The 21,471-nt window shown below is 35.7% G+C and overlaps 1 protein-coding gene across 47 annotated transcripts in view; it reads left to right on the top strand.

The window, feature by feature from the left end:
* The window catches only part of ADGRL3 (adhesion G protein-coupled receptor L3), an 866,327-nt gene that overhangs the window by 111,114 nt on the left and 733,742 nt on the right, over positions 1–21,471 (top strand). The window lies entirely within an intron of this gene.

Raw genomic sequence — 21,471 nt, forward strand, 5'->3', positions numbered from 1 at the left:
CACCACCATCACCACCATCACCACCATCACCATCACCACCACCATCACCATCACCACCATCATCACCATCACCACCATCACCACCATCACCATCATCACCATCACCACCATCATCACCATCACCACCATCATCACCATCACCACCATCACCACCACCATCACCACCATCACCACCATCACCATCATCACCACCATCACCACCATCACCACCACCATCACCACCATCACCACCATCATCACCATCATCACCATCACCACTGCCACTACTACTACTACTGACCACTATTACAGTATCATTTGCGAGACTTTCTGCTGTGTGTTTTACCTTAAGAAGCTTATGTAATACTTTATTTTATTTTATGTTTTCATCCTTTCACTCAAAGGCAATTATATAATACTTTAAATAGCCATTATATACATAAGGAAACTGGAGTGAAAGAAGAATCAGCTCTTCAGGATTATACAGCTAGTATATATAACATTCAGGGATTTTAGTTACTGTTTATTTTTTCATGTATTATACTTTTGTTACTAATTAAATTGAGTATGTTTTAAGTATCAAATATTGTTAAAGTAATTATTAACCTCTCTGTGTAAAAGTTATTTAAATTGTTATTTCTATATGCTTCCCCCTCGCCCCCCAAATGCATGAAGATACAACTGTCATGAGAATATCATAGTAATATTCAGGGGAATAGAATTAGATTAATTTCATTTATACCATGTTAACCAGCCTACATTTGTGGTCCCTCTAGTTGGGCAATTGTGCTGCTTGCTCAATTGTGCGGGTAGAGATAACCCTTAATTCCTCCTTATCCAGTTTTTGAATCATTTCATTAAACAAAAGCCTTTTTGAGTCTTCTTTTGTTGCTGGGAACAAATGATTAGATTTTAGGAACTGTAGCTACTTTTGTTATTCACAAATTCCAGAGCCTTTCAAAATTTATCATTCACATTCTCTGCTCTGCACACAATCAGTCATTATGTCAGCAGCTGCCCAGGGAGGCTTACTTCAATTCATTCAGCCAAATAATAACGATCAGGACAACCATTTCTACATTGAAAATAATAAGAAAATAAAATCCTTAAACAGCAGAGTTCTTTACTTCTGTAGTTAAAAAATTAATTACTTATATTCAGTAGAAATCCCATTGTACATTTTGACAGGTAGGGAAAAGCAGTATCTGTGTTGAAAATTAATTGATTAAATTGATATGTTTTAATAATAGAGAAGGTTATAAAGGCTTCCATTTCCAAATAAATGACTTCAAGTGATTTATTAGAGGCTACAATAACTTAATCAGATGTTGGCTTTTCATTTAGTAGTTTAGTGACAGCAACAAAAAATTGTACCATTTGAATAATTATAAATTTTGAAATACCTTTAATGCATGCAAGATTCTACTTTTGTAAATGAGATAATAAATACAGTAAATATTGAATATTTAGCTTGCTTTTAAGTACATAATGCATCTGTGATTAAATTAGAAAATATTTTAAATTTCAACTTGTTTTCCCCTCCATCTTTCTCTCTACATGCCCACCCTCCCCATCTTCCCCCCTTTTTCTGTGAAGTGTCTTTCTTAGATTTCAGTGGCATCGTTCAGAACATTGAAATAACACTTCACATATCACAACCAAAGCATAAATACAAATATTAATTTATACAGCATCATAGTGAGGCTGTGTTGGGGACATGCATTCATAGAATTCCTTTATTTAACGTCAGGTTCTCGTTATTTTAAATGTCTTTGATCGTGTTACTCCATACTAGTGTCTTAAATGAAAGCCTACGTTTTTTTGTCAGCATCCTCAGTTAATTTCTTTCTTATTCTAAAAATAAAGAAAATGAGATGTAAATGCTGACTCAGATTATCAGTTTGCTGGCAATTTGCTTTTAAGTCACATATGGAATTAGAGACATCAATCTATGCACAATGTTGCCACCTTCTGCTGAACACTTTACATCTTTGAAAAGATCTGTTTTACTTTCAGAGTCAGCATCAACTTAAGCAAATGTGGGGCTTTATATTAATTTAAATTCAGTTTTGGTTATATGAAAATAAGATGTTTATGTCACATGACCCAAAGAATTGCTTTCTTTTACTTTGGTGTATGTGAGGGCTATTGGTAAGTATCTGAGTGTAACTCTTTATATAAAGATTTATGCTGTACATTTTCCCAGTTCTTGGCAAAAGCTTAATAATTAACATTTCACAGTTCGCTAGCAAGTCTGATGCAATAGAAATGCTTTTCTAAAAGATTACCAATAAATTTAACTTTTAAAGTAGAATATATGCCATCTATTATTATTACCTTTCTGGTTTTCACTTACTGTCTTATTTATTATCAGATATTGAAATCCAGTTTTCTTTTTATAGACAATTCATAGCAGTATGTTGCAGAGTGGGCTTTTTATAGGTTTAAGGAATACACACAATTTACACTAGTTAATAATAAATAATTCTTACAATTTTCTTGTATTTTACTTATTGAGATAATTAACTTACTGGAAATTCATGTTTACTGAATAACTAATTTTTCATATATAATGCCATTACCTTATCTCCATGTAATCCCAGGTTACTGGTATCATGGCCTTCATTCAATATTTCAATACAAATGTGTCTAAAGGGTTACTTGGATTTTGCAAATACTTTAAAATCTGCCAGACAACTCTACATGATCTAAATGCATAAATCTTGCAAACAAATCTGATTCAGGATTAATATCAAACTGGAATGGGCCAGTCTAATGAATGCCAAGCTTAATGTACAATCTATTTTTTGAATAAATCATACTGGAAAATTGCAGAGTGTGTAAATTACATAGCCATCATAAATCAATATCCTTTAGATTGCTCTGCCTTGGATAAGGGGTAGCACTGCAGAGGCCATGACATACTTGAAAGTGAATGAGAGGAAAGCAGTTAAAGTGAGAAAGGAACACCTATTAAGGAAAGGAAATGCTCAGAAAATTGTTATAAAAGTTGAGTACACAAATTACATGTCTCTGGGTAGTGGTTATTTTATGTAGAGTGCGTGGATGAATGAGATGGCTCCCGCTGGTCTTCACTATATGACTGCTCCAGGACTAAGATGTTTGAATCATTCTCTGCAAGTTTGTCCTAATGCTTAAGAATGAGTTTTCTTCTCTTTTCTTTCCTTCTCTCTCTTCTTTTTTTTTTTTTTTTTTTTTTTTTGAGACGGGGTCTCTCTCTGGCGCCGAGGCTGGAGTGCAGCGGCGCGATCTCAGCTCACTGCAAGCTCCACCTCACGGGTTCGAGCAATTGTCTGCCACAGCCTCCCGAGTAGCTGGGATTACAAACGCCCACCACCACGCCCGGCTAATTTTTGTATTTTAGAAGAGACGGGATTTCACCATCTTGGCCAGGCTGGTCTTGAACTCCTGACTTTGTGATCCACCCGCCTCAGGTTCCCAAAGTGCTGGGATTATAGGCGTGAGCCACCGCGCCAGTCCAAGAATGAGTTTTCTAAATTCTAGCATAAAATAATTGCTTAAGAAAGATTTGGAAGTCATTGATAAAGCTGCAGATTATGGTCTCTGTTCTAATCTCAGTTCTGTGTAAAATATTAACTTGTCTGGAAGATGCTAGTAATTAATCTGTTTAAAATATTTCACCTGGGACTGCCATTTTATTATAAATAGACAAACCACCTTGCAATTCGTTTTCCATTTTTATCGGCTAAATAAAGAAAAATATTAGCCAGCAATGAGAAGATTGTGAATTTAAAATATCACTTTAAGAAATATTGTCTATACTGGCAAACAAGTTTTACGAAGAGATGAACACTTTTTAAAAGCTTTTTCACAGGATCATATTAACTGCCAGGAAGTTTTGCCAAACAGATTTTAAGGGGAAAATCAGGCTATCCTAACTGTCCAAATGTTTTCTCACGTTTCAAGCAAGCAGCTGTTGGAAGTTCCTGCCAGTAGTAAACCTTTCAGGCAGAATGTGAGCAGCTGCCAATCTTGTGTCAATATTGTAAACACACTTAGAACCATCTTAACTGGTGTAAAAAATTTCTCTTTCCCCCAAAAGGGCCAACAGATATCTCTTTTTGATGCTTTGCCTTCTTTTACTCTTCTAGTGGTGACATAGCTAAATAAGCAATTTTTGTAGAAAAAGATTTTTCTGGAATGTTGGGAATAAGAACAAATTTCAATTTCTCCATGGACAAGGACAAATCTGAAATAACAACACTAAAAAAAAGTAAAAAATTGTAATCAATGAATAGTTCAGCAAATATTTCAGTGGTGCATTTTGGTGCTATTACTAGAGCTTAAAAAGAAAAAAAAATCAAAGCCCAGAATTTAATCTTCGGAAACTTAAGATCAAGGTTGGCAAAGGCAAGAAATGACTTCCTAGAAATCAGTTCGAAGGGATCTATTAAACTGGGAATAATTGTCTACTTGACTCTTACATTATAATACAAAGTTTATATTATAATCCCTGGTCTCAAGAAGTTCTTTTTAAGGTAGATGAGAATCAGAGTGCATGGTATTATTGCAGAAGTGGATTAAAAGGATAAAGATAGCAGAAGATTGTGCTTGAGACCTGATCAGATGAATTTTTGTTTCCTAGATGAGGTGGGCCTTTGATTTTATTGAAAGGGTGATGATGGGCAATAATAGAGTTAAAATGATGAAGGAGAGAGGTGGGGGAACAATAAGACGAGGCCAATGTATTAATAAGAGACCATGAGTTTGTTTGGAGAGTGAGAATTCATAGAGACCAAAGAAGGTGAAGTGAAAGGCTACTACTAGCGGACGCTTTGAAGCAAATGGTTTATAATTGGTTCTGTCTTTATGCTTTTATCTAAAAAACTAGGTATTGGATTTTTTTTTAATTAAAAGTTGAACAGTGTGTGAAACTGAGCATTATTTACCTTAATCTTTCATTTTCTCGTTTTTCCTTGTCCTTCTACTTAGACTAAAATTCTTTTGTCATAGATGTTTTTAAAGATTTAACTTCACTCCTAAAGTTTTGTGATATTTTGATGATTCAGGTTCAAAATTGCTAACATTTTTCATTATGCATATTAATAATATTTTAAAATACACAGAAAACAAAATTCTAACTCATTATTCATTTTAGATTGAGATATAACTATAAAGTAGTGTAATTTTTAAAAACCACATACCCGAGTTAGAGTAATTAATGCAAATAAAGCACATTTTAGAAGTAGTCATCCTGGAACACTATACACTTATTCTAGTGATGCAGATATTAATGAATCGTTTTTGAAACATTTCATTTGAATTGTCTTTATAATTAGGAATGGATAAGAAAATAAATTTCATTGCTTTGCTAAAAACTACATGGACTATTTCTTTCTGTCACTTCACCTCATCGGGCTGGGCTTCAAATATATTAGGACTTTCCAAAAAAATGAAATCCATTCACAAAAGATGGCAGTATGCTGTTAAATATAATATAGACATCATTGACACTTCCAAAACGTTAGTGAATTAATGAGTACAAATATCAACTCTAGTGACTATCCAAATTTAGAACTCTTGTTGATAGAATTAACACACCAAACATTTGCTTTTTGGAAGAGTGGTTTGGATAACTAATTGCAAAGTAGTTTTACTTTCAAAGACTGGGAGATACAATGCCTACTTTGAAAGCCCAGTTTTAGCCATTACCAGCTGTGTGGTTTTCAGTGGGCAAATCACTTCATCTTCCTGTATCACAGTTTATTCTTCAGTAAATTGGGAATAATAACCTTATAGGTTGTAAAGATTGATGACTTAGTGCATGCGAAGTGCTTAGAATGGTGCCCTGCACATGGAAAATATTACCTAATTGTTGACACTTATTAAGGTGATACAGATAACTCTGGATTTGCCAGTTTTTTTTTCTTCACTAACAAAAGTAATATTAAATGGCCTTTAAAAATGTTTTTACCTGAAAGTAGCTGTGACAGAAACTGTTTCTGGAAAATATCATTGTGTGACTAAACCTGTCATTTTTTTGATTAATTGTTTGAAATCTTACACTTTTGTAATAAAGAATAATTGGTTAGATGTTGGTACATTGTACATTTCAGGTGGCATCATTAGGTGTCTGAAAAGTGGGATTTTTAAAGTTAGTACAGCTTTCCCTCTCAGGATTTTAAAATGTTTCTGTGTTCTGAAACATTAGTGGTGAATTTATGAGTAGTTTTACAGACTCTCTAGTACAGTTTGATTACTTCATTTTATTTTATAAATGCCAAAGAAGGCACACCAATTTTGAAAGGTTACACAAAGCCAAATCGGACAGAAAAATGAAGCTGTATTAAACCTTACACAAATCACAATTTAAAGATACACATTTAAATACAACCCAGAATCTCTGTCCTATTCACAAGGCATCCTGTTCAGTATTAGGAGATAATAGATACCTTGTTTTTTCAAGGGCGTGAACATGTTTATTCTCTGACATGGGTAGCAGCTGTGACTGCTGTGCACAGATGTGATAGCACTCCAGGTAAATGAGAGATACAGTGTTGTTTGTGTAGCAGCTGCTGATAATTGTAGAATATTTGTGCAGTAGCCCACCTATGTTGCTCTTCTGCTGATTCATAGAGGTAAAAACTTCATTGTGTGGATTGGTTTTCCCTTCAGGTAATTGATTCAATCTTTGTTTCTCATTTTGTAGTGAAATGCATTTGATTTTAATCCACTAGTTGTGCAATTCTCAAGGGAATACACACCTTGCTATTGTAGATGAAATTCTCTCTATGTGTTTAAGATTGTGAGGCTGTCAGCCTCTTTGTTTATATTATTGACTAAAGTGATTACATACCAACCTTTAGGTTATGCTATTAAAAAACAAGCTCCTGAATGGCAGCAGGCAGTGAGGAGATGCTCTTTTTTAAAAGGTAGTCTTTTCTAAAGCTTTATGCCTGAGGTTTTGTACTTTATGCATTCTTACCCTTTAGTTGTGTGCGAATGTTTTCCAGCAAAAGTGTCCTTGTCATTTTTTTTCCCATTCTGGTGTTTAACTTTCACATTTTCATTTTAGGAGAAATTGATTGGGTGAGTATGTAATTCATGTGTGTGTGCGCATGTGTGTGTTTTTGTGGTTTCGTTGTGATAAAATGTTTTTGTAGTTCTGATCATGTCTGTTTTAACAAGCTCCTAAGGGTTTTGATTGGTAAAACTTTTCTTGGGTGTGTTCTCATTGATTTTGATCTCATAAATGAGTGTTACTCTTGTAGTGAATGCTTACTAAAATCCCAGAGCAGCATGGACCATTGATAGGAAGGTTCTATCCATCTTAAGATAAGAATCACCTAAAGTGATTCTGATAGTCCTAGAAGTGAATCCATTTAGACAGTATAACACTGGTACCTGCCTTAGAATATGTTGTCTTTGGAGACTATTGCTCAAGATGTAGATAAATAAAGCAGAGTCCTGGCTTATATTTATAACTAATTAAATTGAAAGAGAAGACTGTTTTATTCAAAATCAAACATCTCATGTTTTGTTATTAATCATAAGCCTGGTGCCTTACATAAACCATTTGCAGGAATAATTTGAAGCACTGAATTCTTTGGAACAGCAGATTTTGCAAGTGACTTTTTTTTTTAACTATTTTGAGTCTGTAATAAATAAGATACATTATTATTACAACACTTAAATCACAAATGTCTTCCTTGGAAGAATGAATTTCAGTCTAGATTGAGGCTTCTCAGTAGCAACACACATGTATTAAGAGTTTCTACATTAATGTATCATTACAGAAAATTTGTAGCATCTTGTACCTCTTCCAAAGGGAGTTCAATTTTAAAGTACTAAAATAACTGTAGTACATATGGTGTTGTGGAATGGGTTGTAAAATCAATGAGGCTTCTGTTTACGTAAGTAGATGTAGTTGCTGTAGGAAACACTTGAGTTGGAGGGTCTGGGGCAAACGTTTTCTAAATGGGCTGCTTTTACTCAGCTTCAGTGATTGTTGCCTTGAGGAAATTTGGGTTCATTCTTCCTGGAACTTCTGATTTTTTAAGAGAAGTAGAGTATCTATGTTATTGACAAAGTCGGTCCCCAAAAAGATAGAGTCTTTTCCTGTTTGGTGTTGTGAAGCCAATACGTGAAACTGAACTTGAGCGTCAAGCAGTTAAGGCTTTATTTGGTGGCCATGGAATGGAGAAGTGGGAGCATCGCTCATAAATCCACTTCTCCACTCACGAAAGCCAGGAAACCGTAGATATATGGCATCTTTAATGAAGGAGTTGGGCATTATAAACAAGTGGAGGAATATTCATGTCTTCTCTGAGGGTGTGTGGAGAACCAGAGTGCTGCCTTCCTTGTTTATAGTTTCTGCCAGTGATTGTCTTCATGATTGCTAATTGTCATGGCACTGTTGGGGGTGTCATTTAGCAGGGAAATTCAGTTATAATGAAGTTAGAGGTTCTTCAAGTGAGCTGCCATCTTGGATCCTACCAGTTTTAGCTGGTTTAGTCACAAGGATGAACTTCTTTTTTTTTTTTTAAATTAATTAATTAATTTTTTTTTTTTTTTGAGACGGAGTCTTGCTCTGTCACCCAGGCTGGAGTGCGGTGGCACAATCTTGGCTTACTGCAAGCTCTGCCTCCTGGGTTCATGCTATTCTCCTGCCTCAGCCTCCTGGGTAGCTGGGACTACAGGTACCTGCCACCACGCCCGGCTAATTTTTTTGTATTTTTAGTAGAGACGGGGTTTCACCATGTTAGCCAGGATGGTCTCGATCTCCTGACTTCGTGATCCACCCGCCTCGGCCTCCCAAAGTGCAGGGATTACAGGCGTGAGCCACCCCACCCTGCCAAGGTGGAACTTCTGACTGTGGGCTTCCTGTTTCTTAAAGATAAGCAGAGTTAAGATGGGGTAGAAATTCCATGAGGCCATGTAGGCATTACACTGAGTAACACGTAAATTTCCATGTGAACTTTCTTAGTTTTAAAACGATGGCTGCTAATTCAAATTTTTGCTTTTCTATATTTATTTAATGATGCCTGGCTCATAGATGAGCAGATGTGCAATGTCTTTCTGGAAAAGCTTTCATTTCTCCAACTTTAGGATTAGCCTGTGCTTTAAAAAACTGAGACACAATTAATAGAAAGTAATATGCACACCTCTTAAGTGTTCTCTTTCATCATTTTTGACAATTATATACAACTGTGCAACCACCACCCCAAACAAAATTTAGAACATTTCTCTCACCCCAGAAAGTTCTCTGTTGCCCTATTCCAGTCAATTCATCATTCCTTCATGTGTGGAACCATTTTCTAGAACTTTATATTATAGAGCAAAGAAATAGTGTCTTTACACCAAATGAAGCCCAAGGGCTACAGCTACCATTGGCAATCTCCTGCTATAAAGCAAAATAAAATGTACTATCCCTTTGGATGGGATGAAGAGAAGGAAAATAATAATTGCTGGATGTTTTTTGTGCACACCACTTAATTTTATTGAATCCCTGTGTGTAAAAATTTCTGTGAGTTTCAATGCATCATGTTCTAAATGCAAGAATTGAGGTGCATAATAAATAGGTGACTTGCCCAATCTTAAACAGCTTTTAGCCAAAATGAAAATGAAAAATCAGACCAGTTTTCCAGATTACTTTTTCACTGCTATAAGACTGGAAAGATATTTTTGAAAATTAATATAATAATGAAAATGGTTATTACTACATGATTATGACAATATCTAAAATATTTGACCATATTTTAGTTGACTAACACAATTCTGAGATATTATGTCTAACCTTATGTTCAAATTTATGAGGTAATTTTTATCACTATTTCACAGATTTCACAAAATAAATATTAGTGTTAGTAAGTACCTTGCCCAAATTCACATAACAAATGAATCATGAAGCTGAATTGAAACAAGGGGCCTTTAACTTTAAAGACTGTTTGTTTTCATAAAATTACTTTATTAAATTATATTTTACTGTTGTAAAGTACTGATTTTTATTTTGAAATAAAACTTTTTAATATGTTATTCACTCTGTGACAGATACGTTTATGAATTGCAAATATCAGCTAATGAACATGAAATATGAAAGTATGCAAACAATATGGATGTTTCAAAAAGTATCAAAACAAAATGGATGAAAAAGATATGTTTTATATATAAATATAATATAATATGAAAAAGTAAAACCAATGTAAGGTGCATTTAAGGTAGATAGCAAATTGTACTGAAGGATGAATTCTGCAATCCAGTCATTGGATAATTAGCAATTTGAGTTTTTGTCCTATTGGTTGGAGGCTGAATAGTATGAATTAATCATATTCTTCCTCTCTGTCATTTCTCACCTAATTGGAAAATTAAGATCATGTTGTCATTTTTAGATTATTAAGACTGATTTTAAAAATGCAAGTTGCCTCACAAAGCAGCATTTCCAACTACATCCCCCTAAAATGGTCTCACCTACTTATTTGTCCAGGAACAAGCTGGAGAATAAAGATCTCTCTGAAAACAAGAGCAAGACTTGTCCTAGTTACTGGCCACTTGGGAAGAAAACGTTGCTTATGAGCATGCAGACCTATGAGAAAGGGAAAGGACCCACAGAAGGGCCTGACCCTGGAGGGGTGATGTTCATGCGTTAGCTGCTCCACCCAAAATGAGTGTGACTTACTGAAATCTAGTTTCTTAGCAATTCTTCCACTCCTTTGGGAGAAGCAAACACCAGGAGGAGGGAGGGCAACGTCTCCCCCCCAACACTGTTCCTGAGAATGGAAGGGTTGCTGGAAGTACACCAGCACTTCCCTGGAAGGGTGACAGTGAGAAGAGAGGAAGGGATAAAAGTATCCTCCCTATATTAATTGTTGCTCATTTTTGTCATACACTTGAGGTTTCAGTTTGAGTGACAGGAAAGTGTTTGTGTGTGCATACTTTAGGTGTTTTTAAGACTTCCCTAGGGGACACTTACTATGCCTAACCTATTTGTTCATTTGAGTCTGCTGCTAGTGTGTTAACTCAGTCTGGCACCATAACTGCATCTGAAATTCACAATAAAATAAAAACCATTAGTAAAGGTATCAGTCAGTAATAAAATAAAGTCTGCAAAGCTTGTAGTTTAATTAAAAATGTAGGCTGTTGAAAATGAGAGATTAATGGAGTCATAAACTAGAAAAATTAAAATGCATATGTAAAATGAGATGGAATGATAGTCCTGGAGATATACCTTGTCTTAAACAGGTCTTTGAAACCTTCTCATCATTAGTTTGAAATTTTGAAGGTCATGAAGTTAAAGAAAGAAGAAAGTACACAATGAACTTGACTGAAATAGTGATAGGGTTTTACAGTTTACTGTCTTATTTTAAAAATTAGTACCACAGAATACATGATACTATTTGGCCATTTCATTTCATTTTTTCTTTCTTTACAATAAGGTAATGTATATGTTTGTTCGGCAAGTTCTTCAATTATATTTTTGCTGCACATGTAGACAAAACAATTACCTTCACATTATATGATTTTAAAGTAAGTTTTAAGAGATCGAAATTTACTTTGAGTCATGAAAATAAAAAGTTTTAAAAGTTACTAATTTCGACTTAATTTTCTAGAGGGCAGAAAATGTTAAGAAAGAAGGGAGGTCACATCTGTTAATTAGTTTTTGTAAACTTATTTGAATTTAGTAAATTAAAAGATAGCTTTGTCTACTATGTGGTTCAATATCTGAGGTCAGGACATCTGGTACCCTAATTTGGTTCTCCCACTGTTATACAACAGGGATTTGGGTCAAGTCATTTAAACACCTTTTTCACTCCCTCTGTCAAGCCTCTACAAATTAAAATGCAGCTTAGTAACCACTGGAGTATGTTACAAGCACCTTATTTACTCATTGCATATGTGTGAAAACTACCAAGACAATTATGTCCACCATAATATTTTTCTGTTGCTGTATAGCAGTAATCATCTATCATACTAAAAAATCTATTTCTTATGTATACAACTTTCCTGATAAATTGTCTATAGTGTAGTAAGCTTTTCACTTAAGAGTCAGAATGTCATACTTTAAAGAGGTTGGAAGGAAAGAGAAGATAGATTGCTGATGATTCATTGGTTTAGAGTCTTAATTTTTAGATGTGTTCACCAATGGACTTACAGTAGATGGACATTCTCCACAAAAATCTCACTACCACTGTCTTCCACCCAAAAAAGTGAAAGATAGGATTTAGTTGTTCCATAAATCATCTTTCCAAGAAAGCGAGCTGTTCTTGCAATAGCATGGCAGATGGAACAGCTTTTTACCAGTGGGGGGTTTTGTTCTTTGCTGCCAAAGATGTTGAGGAAAGAAGGAATTATGCTAATTTATCTATTTTTCTCCTTTGCAAGCAACTTTACATGTATAAGGAACTCACTCACTCATTTTGAGGTCTAAGTTATTATTTTTTGGCACTTGGCACATAGTACAACTGTGTGCTGAATGTATATGCACTGTTTAACCTTTAAACATTAGATATAAATGCAATATACTATTAAAGGGCCTTCTGCTTGTTGAATTTCAAAAAGTCATGAGAAGGTTAAGATCTAGAAAACATTCCAGATAGTCTCTCTTGATGCCCACTTTCTGAGATCATGTGCAGAATATGAAAGCTCTTATAAAAATAGAGACTTTATTTCCCCTAGCTAAAACCCAATAAATGAAAATATATAAAATGGGCCAGGTTTCATTCTGATTAACCACTCAATGATTATTTATTTATTAAATAGCCATGTTTACGGAGGAATAGAGCGCTTAGGCTCTTGGTAAACTCTGCCCAAAGCATTGGTTTCTGACAGATGCACTGTTAGTTTTACTGTCTTTCCTAACTTTATATAATGAGTGTTTAAAGGCAGACTGTTTTCTGTCTGTGAAGAACAATACCGATTTTCCATGTTTTGCCAAGGGCATGGGTTATTCCAGGATGTAGTCAAGTGATCAATCCATTGGGACATACAATTATATCCTACGCTTTGGTGCCTTCAAAAAGAATATTTTGGGAGAATTATTAGTTTTCTCAAGCAGTCATACGTGTATTGAAATTGCAAGATCAAATCCAAAATCCTTTGAGCTTTTTTTGGAATAAAGATACCATGTGAAAATGATGAGCACCCTCATTACAATTACTACTTTCTAAGAAACTCTTTTTCCATACCCTGTAAGGTCAGTTTTTTTTTTTTTAATTCCTTTGTTCCCTTTTCTTTCATCTGCTGCTTTTTACTTGTCCCACTTCAGGGGAAAATAATTGAATCACCTCCGGCTGAGTGCTTGTGGACCCTATAAATTTAATGCCTCTAAATAAATTATGAATGTTACAGAGAAGTTAGAAAGTGTGGAATGGATATATTCCAGTCTAGGTTGTAGTTTCAGATGATTAGTTAATATCTTAGGTGCCTTATGTTACTTTGATAGGGAAAAAAATGGATATCTAGATCTTAGGCAAGGCCATATTACTTTGTGCCAAATTTCAACTCTAGGAAAAAAAAAAAAATGTAATGTTTTCTGAGCTCCTCATCCTGACTGCTGAGTGATGCTGACAAAAACACAAACAAAATCCTAATATTTTTAGTATATTATTCAAGATAGTATAGACTATGCTGCAGTGACAAATAAGGTTTTAACACCATAAAGTTTGGTTTCTTGTATTCAGTGCATGACAGATCATTTTCTTGGGTATCTCTTCTCCAAATGGTGATCTGTAGACCGAGATTGTTTCCATTTTGTTGTTATTCCTTCTGGAATATATGGCTTCTACAGTTGCTGTGGACGTATTAGAGACCCACAATACTGGGAGCTGTATTTGGAAGGCCAGGTCTGCTCACATTTTATAGGCCAAAACTCAGTCACGTCATTTGCAACCTCACTGCAAGGGATCTGGGAAGAGTAATCTTTTCTGTGTATTCAGGAAGAAGAAACAATGTGATGAACAGGCTACACTGTCTCTGCCATAGTTAGTGCTCCTATGAACTCACATAATACAACCCATGCTTTTGCCCTCAGTGGCACTGTCAAATAATGTTACTCACACTTAAATACCTTATGTGTCTTAGTGTTCATAACACATCATTTAAAATTGAGAAGCTGAAGAATGAAGTAGGAGGACTGACAATACCTGCCTTCAAAAATTACTGTAAAAGCACAGTAATCAAGACTGGTATTGGTGAAAGAATAGTCAGATTCTTATTGTCAAAAAAGCTATGCTTAGGGTAATTAAAATACCCTGGATGATACTACAGTGGTAGATTCACATTATTATACATTTGTCCAGGCCCATATGCATTTGTACACAACCAAGAGAAAACTGTGATAGAAACTATGGGCTTCAGGTGATAAGGATGTGTCAATGCAGGTATATTAATTGAACAAATGTACCACTCTCATGTGGGATGTTAATAATGTGGGGCAGAGGGTATATGAGAGATCTCTGTACCTTCCTCTCAGGTTTTCTGTGAAGCTAAAAGTGCTCTGAAAAAAATAAAACCTTTAAAAAAATAAATGGAACAAAATAGAGAGTCCAGAAATAGACCCACAAATGTAGTCAACTGATCATTGACAAAAGTGCAAAGGCAATTTAATAGGGAGAGGATAGTCTTTTTTAACAACTGGTACTGCAATAACTATATATCTATATGCAAAAAAAAAAAAAATGAGTCTTGACATACACCTTACACCTTTCGCAAAAATTAACTCAAAGGTGGATCAAGACCTAAATGTAAAATGAAAAACTATACATATCCTAGAAAATAACATATGAGAAAATCTAGGTGACCTTGAGTTTGACAAAGACTTTTTATACACACAATCACCGTCAGTCCATGGAAGAAAAGTAACTGATAAGTATAATTTCATTAAAATTAAAAGCTATTAATGAAAAATCTAGTCATATCTGGGAGAAAAATATTTGAACAACACATATCCGATAAAAGGCTTATATTTGAAACATACAAAAACTTCTTAAAACCCAAGAATAAGAAAACAATCCGATTTAAAAATTGGCAAAAGACTGAAATCTACAACTCACCACAGAAGATATACAGATAACAAATAAGCATACTTAACATTATATGACATTATGGAATTGCAAGTTAAACAACAAAATACCACAACATACCTATTAGAACGACTAAAATCCAAAACACCAACACCAGCAAATGTTGGTGAGGATATGGAGCAACAGGTACTGTTATTCATTGCTGGTGAGAATGCAAAATGGTACAGCCACTTTGCAGTATGGTTTGACCGTTTCTTACAATACTCTTACCACACTATTCAGCAATTGTGCTCCTTGATATTTACCCAAATGAACTGAAACCATATGTCCAAACAAAACCCTGCACATTAATGTTTGCAGCAGCCTCATTCTTAATTGCCAAAACTTGGGGGCAACCAAGATATCCTTCAATAAGTGTATGGATAAGCAGATAGTGGCATATCCATACAATGGAGTGTTATTCAGAGATAAAAAGAAATAAGCTATGAAACCACAAAAAAAAGACATGGGGACATCCTACATGCTTGAAATGTAAGCATTAAGTGAATCTTATATTGCTTGGTGAAAAACCACAGTCTGATTCCATATGGCGGGATTTTACAATATGACATTTTGAGAAAGGCAAACTATAGAGACAGTGAAAAGATCAGTGGTTGCCAGAGGATCATGGCGAGATGAAGAAAGATGAGCACAGGAGATTTTTAGAGCAGTGAGAGTACTCTATATGGCACTGCAATGGCGGATACATGCCACTATACATTTGTTAAAACTCATAGGATGTACAACACAAAGAGTGAGCCCTAATTTAAACTATGGCCCTTAGTTAACAATGTATTGCTATTGGCTCATCAGCAGTAAAAAAATGTACCACAGGAATGAAAAATATATGTAACAGAGGGAACTGTGTGTGTGCCCATGCAGGGGAGAAGGCCAGGTATTATATGGGAACTCTGGGCAGTGAGTCCTTATATAATGTTGTCAATAGGATTCTGGAAACTGTGACCTTAAGCGAAAAACAATGTATAACAAAACCAATTTTACCGCGGAGTAAGTGATATAAATAAAAGTTAAGTTCCTACAGCATATTTCTGTCACAAAAACATTACCAAACTTCTAAATTAAGACCCAAAATACTTCTAATGCTAAACATTGACATAAATGTGAACTATACATACATTTAAGAAAGATTAATAAAAAGAAGTAGGGTGGTTTTTTACAAAATGATTTTAGTTCAGGGTCTTAGGTGGCCAGAGCCTAACCTAACAGGTCAGAGCACAGACGGGAACGAGCCTTGGCCAGGACACCATCCCATCGCAGGGGGCACTCACAACGATGCCCACACTCACTCAGACTGGGAACCTGTAGACATGCCAGTTCACCTAATGTGCACATCTTTGGGGTGTTGAAGGAAAGCGGAGTACCCAGAGAAAATCCCAAAACACAGGGAGAATGTGCAAGCTCCACACAGACAGTGGCTCCTGCCAGCCGGGAACTGATTATTTTTCTTATCAACATTTTAATGGAATGACATTGAACAAAGTGACATTTTTCAAGGGACTGCTGTACTTATTTTTTTCTTTATTAATAAACCCATCTAGCATATACTAACTTTGTTTTATCTGAGTATACCTACTTTGAATTTTTTTTTTTTCTAAGATGGAGTTTTACTCTTGTTGCCCAGGCTGGAGTGCAATGGCGTGATCTCAGCTCACCGCAACCTCCGCCTCCTGGGTTCAAGCAATTCTCCTGCCTCAACCTCCTGAGTATCTAGGATTACAGGCATGTGCCACCATGCCCGGCTAATTTTGCATTTTTAGTAGAGATGGGGTTTCTCCACGTCGTTCAGGCTGGTCTCTAACTCCTGACCTCAGGTGATCTGCCCATTCGGCCTCCCAAAGTGCTGGGATTACAGGCGTGAGCCACTGCGCCGGGCCCCCTACCTTGATTTTTACCACTGATCCCATGCAGTGATCTTATGGATGCTTTAGTTCTGCCACTCAAGGGAGGTAAAGTCTTCATCATCTTGCTGGCTCGTTGAAAAGTTTTACTAACACAGTTGCAGTTGATTCTATTAGTTTATTTCTGGCCCAGTGATTCTCAAACCCAAGGTTTATTGCCCTTGTGGAGACATTTGGCAATGCCTAGAGATACTGTTCGGTTGTCACAACTTGGGCTGAAGGTGGTACTACTGGAATCTAGTGAGTACAGTTCAGGAAGCCTGCTTATCATTCTATAATGCATAGGACTGCTTCCCATAACAAAGAAATATCCACTCCCAAGTGTCAATAGTCTTGTGGTTAAGAAATTATGTTTATTAGCTATTTTTAATGGTTTGTTGGAAATTGAATCTGTTATCTGATTATATGTATCATTCATTAATTCATTCAATGGATACTTACTGGATAACTGCTATATTTGGAAATGGCAATTCATTTTTATGGGTGAATCTGTACATGGGATCTTGATCTAACCTGGGTTATGAAAGAAGGCTATCTAAGGAAGGGACATGTAAGCTAAGATTTGAAGAATAAGAGATAGTGAAATTTGTAATCACAGTAAGGAAGGGTGCGGAGAGGGAAGAGTCTTCAAAGCAAGGCGAACACTCCCTGTGGTTGATATGGTTGAGTCTAGTCAGGCTTCTCAACATGGGGAAGTTCTTGCCCAAGTTCTGAATTTGCAGCTGCCTGTCCACAGGTCCCCTTCCTTACTTGTGATCTAATATCTCGCCCCATGGATGGTAAGTATTTGCTTTTCTACCCCATTTCTAGGACACAGGATTGATTGTGCTTTATAGGTCCTGTCAAACTGCTCATAGGAACAGAGTGGAATTTTCAGTGTCCACCCTAGACTAGCCATAAATACCATTCATGGTGATGAGCCTCAGGATGTTAGGCAAGGGCTCTGTATAAAGTTCCTTCTATGAGGTCAAGAACTAAGCCTGTTAGTAGCAATGTTAAAAAGTATAGTTCACGTGATACTGGTGGAGAAGGAGGGGCTGCAAAGGCAACCAGGCTGGGCTTGATTTTGAGCCCTTGAGATATAAATGTAATAGCATCTTTCAATTAACCTGCAACTCCTGGAAACCATGAAAGAAAGTTAGGAGTGTAGAGACATAAGAGTAGCCATACTTGAATGGGTCGTTTAGGGCTCTTGGCAGCTATTTTTTAAACCACCATGAAATCATTTTCAGACCTGCTGTTTCAGTCTTAGATGATAAAGGATCCTCAAGATAATGCTACTTCTTGGCAACCAGTTAAATGCCAAATGAACTTGTAGACTAAGCTGGCCTTCTTCTTTCCATTTTCCACATATTTATCATGTAAAAATACAGTTCAGAAGTATCATACGTTCTCTTTCTTACATCAGATATTTATTGAGCACCTACTATGTCCCAAGACTGAGGCACTAGGGATATAACAATAAACAATTTGTTCCATGCTCTCATGAAGCTTAATTCCATTTGAGGGAGACAGATTATGAAAAAATTATAAATAACTTACTAAGTAAAATAATTCCAGATAGTGTTGAATATAATTAAAATAGCACAGAATACAGGTACAGAGAATGATTTGGGAATGAGGCTCAGGTAGGGTCTATTAAAAAAATAAGATTTGGAATAAGATGCAAATGATAGGAAAGAAGAAAACTCTTGATGATCTACAAAAATAACGTTTGAAAGAGCCCTGAAACAACAAATTGGGCTTATTTCAGGGGTAGGAAAGACCAGTGTGGCTGGCATTTAGTATGGTAGGCCAAGTAGGGTAAAAGACAAAAATTAGGAAGACAGGCAGGGTCTAAATTAGGTGGCATCCTAAGACGTCAGAGCAAGAAATTTGGGTTTTTTTAAATTAGGTTGGTCAGAAGTATTCATGGTTTTTGCCACTAAAAGTAATCGCAAAACCCGCATTTACTTTGATACCAACCTAATACTTTCTTGTGAATTCTTCTGGTGAATTGTAAGAAGGAAGAATGACATATCTTGTTTACATTGTAAAAAGATCATGTGGTTGCTGTATGCATGGGTAATGGACTGCCGGTACGGTGGGAGTAAGACTAGAAGGCAGGAGGTCAATTAGAAGCCTGCTGCAGTTTTCCAGGTGATAGATAATGATAAGTTGCTCAGATTGTAGCCGTGAACTATAAAAAGAACTGGTTATTCAGAAAATGATTCTATTAAGTTCTATGCCATTTTCATGTTTGTATGACTGCTTACTTTGAGATCATTTAAAATATTTTAGTACATATTTTGCTGACAACATATTAAGTGGCTGATACATACTTACTTAAGTGCCTTTCTGTGCCTTCTCTTTATTTTTTTTTTTTTGTTACATGTCTGGAAACTATGTAAAAAGGAAGTAAGGAATTTTAGGCTACTTTTCTTCCTGATAATACAGAAATTGAACATAGAAATTGATTTCTTTTAAGGCTTTTCCTTAAAGCTTTGAACCTTTTAAGCTTCCACCAATACTTACCTTTGCGGGTATTTCTTTCATTATCTAGAAAGGTATAAGAGAGGAGTAAACCCTGGAACTTGTGGAAATAAAAGCACTGTTGATTTCTAAACTCCCTTACATCCCTGGAAACTTTGGTCACTTTTGTGTGATTGTTCTTTTAAAAACCTCGAGGCCTGGATTACCTGTTCTTCAAGTACATTAACACATTTCTTAGAACTAAATCTGGTAGTGTATCTGGCAGACCAATATCTTAGCTATTTGTACTGCTAAAGAAGAAATAATTATTTTAACTTTTAAAAATCTACAGCAGATTTTTTGTGGAACCATACGAAAGTACCCTAGTAGATTGTAAGGCATATTTGACCCAAAGATTAACAGGATCTTTACAAACACTTTTCACTATTTTGTATTTCAAAGAGTGGTTAGAGTATATTCATTATGTACTGCCAAGATCCTTAAGGGTTTTACAGGAGAGCTGGAAATGGAATTTTCTACGTCAAAAGCTGCTAACTCATTTCTTTCTCCTTCTTGTGTAAGGCCTATAATAGTAGGTTTTTCTTTGTGTATTAGGTTTGGTACTTTTTTGAAGGACAGAGGAGAATGAGTTGTGAAATGTGGATGCAAATTAGTGGAGAGCAAAGTAGCTTGTTCCTAGTTACACTTTTTGATTGGGGAAGGAAAGACAGAGGCTGAAGATTGTAGCTTCTATCCTACGTAGAGTAACCAGAGTCTATATATCATACTTCCAATCTGCCACACCAACAATATTAATAGTAAAATACCTTCTTAAAATTATTTTACTCTTCTCCAACCCGATATAAAAACTTACAAGACAACTATTATGTCTATGCATTATAAAAAGAAAATATATAGGGACAGGTGTGGTGGCTCATGCCTATAATCCCAGCATTTTTGGAGGCCAAGGTAGGTGGATCACTTGAGGTCAGGAGTTCAAAACCAGACTGGCCAACATGGTGAAACCCCATCTCTATTAAAAACACAAAAAATTAGCTGGGTGTGGTGGCACATGTCTGTAGTCCCAGCTACCTGGGAGCATGAGGTGGGAGAATCACTTGAACCAGGGGGGCATAGGTTGCAGTGAGCCGAAGGTTGCAGTGAGCCAAGATCGCACCACTGCACTCTAGCCTGGGTGATAGAGTGAGACCTTGTCTCAAAAAAAACAAAAAAACAAACAAACAAACAAAAAAACAAAAACATACACACACACAAAAGAAAATATATAGGATAATATTATAAATGAATGATTCTGGAAATTGCTTAAACAACTTTGGAGGAAGACTCATAAACAGCACTGGATAAGAAGACTCAAAATATGAATTTTAGCTCTGGATTTGCTGATGGACCAACATTTTACCTTCTCAGAGCTTCAGTACCCTCATCACAAAAGGGCTATAATACCTGCCTTGCCTTTATCTCAAGATTGTTTTAAGGATCAAGTGAGGTAATGCTTAGAAAAGTTTGTGAACCATGAAGTAGTGTAATATCATTATAATTTCCCGGATTTGAGTCATCACCCCTTTTTAGAAGAATTAACTGAAGACGCTGTCTGCTGAAGTCTTATCACTCTGTGCTAGGGCCTTAACCCAGGCTAGGCTACAACATGACAAAAGCATTATGAATTTAATCTTTGGTAAACGCCATTAGAGTCCTTCATCAGGATAATGGCTTTGCACCACCCTAGTACACTACAACTCTGATTATAGTGCATACCACACTTTTGCCCAGTTATAAACTATATGATTGAAAAATGAAAACTTCTTCAGTTCAATTTTCTATGATTTTTCCTTAGCAAATTTAATATTCCAGAGAATTTAAAATATTTTACATAATATAATTTTTTATATTGACAGTCAATACTAATTACATCTCACATTTATTTAGCAATTATGAGTTGTCAGATATTTGGCAAGTTCTATAAATTCATTCTCTAGTTAATCCTTGCAGCAGTCCCATGTTTTTATGCCCAATTTAGTGAAAAGAAAATGGAAACTTAAAGATACCAACGGGCTTGTTCAAGA

Source organism: Hylobates moloch, unplaced genomic scaffold (assembly GCF_009828535.3).
Source record: "Hylobates moloch isolate HMO894 unplaced genomic scaffold, HMol_V3 SCAFFOLD_2, whole genome shotgun sequence".
Classification (NCBI taxonomy): Eukaryota; Metazoa; Chordata; class Mammalia; order Primates; family Hylobatidae; genus Hylobates; species Hylobates moloch.